Source organism: Misgurnus anguillicaudatus, chromosome 2 (genome assembly GCF_027580225.2).
Source record: "Misgurnus anguillicaudatus chromosome 2, ASM2758022v2, whole genome shotgun sequence".
In the NCBI taxonomy this organism is placed as follows: Eukaryota; Metazoa; Chordata; class Actinopteri; order Cypriniformes; family Cobitidae; genus Misgurnus; species Misgurnus anguillicaudatus.
In genome coordinates this window covers 35361127-35361484 of record NC_073338.2, presented here as the reverse complement: position 1 = coordinate 35361484, position 358 = coordinate 35361127, and positions in this window count along the sequence as shown.

Below are 358 nucleotides of genomic sequence, written 5' to 3'. Positions count from 1 at the left end.
CCTTTTTCAATCCAAGGACCCCGAATCAGACAAAGCCAACTCAGGGGACCGTTATAAAAAATATCATTAATAAACACTGTTATGCTACTAATGCTACTAGAGTTTCTCAGTTGCCTCTTTCATGGCAACACTATTTGGGATATTAATCTTTTCACAAATTCACACTGGCAGGGCTGATCTTTGGGCATAGAAGTTTTATTCTGTCGCCAGTGGCGGCCGGTGACCTCTTTTCCAAGGGCACACGATGTCATATGTGTGGCTCGTCTTGTCAAAATATGTGACCGACCCGTCATGTTAACCTACCGTACTTTCCGGACTATAAGCCGCACCGGAGTATAAGCCGCATCATTCAAAAATG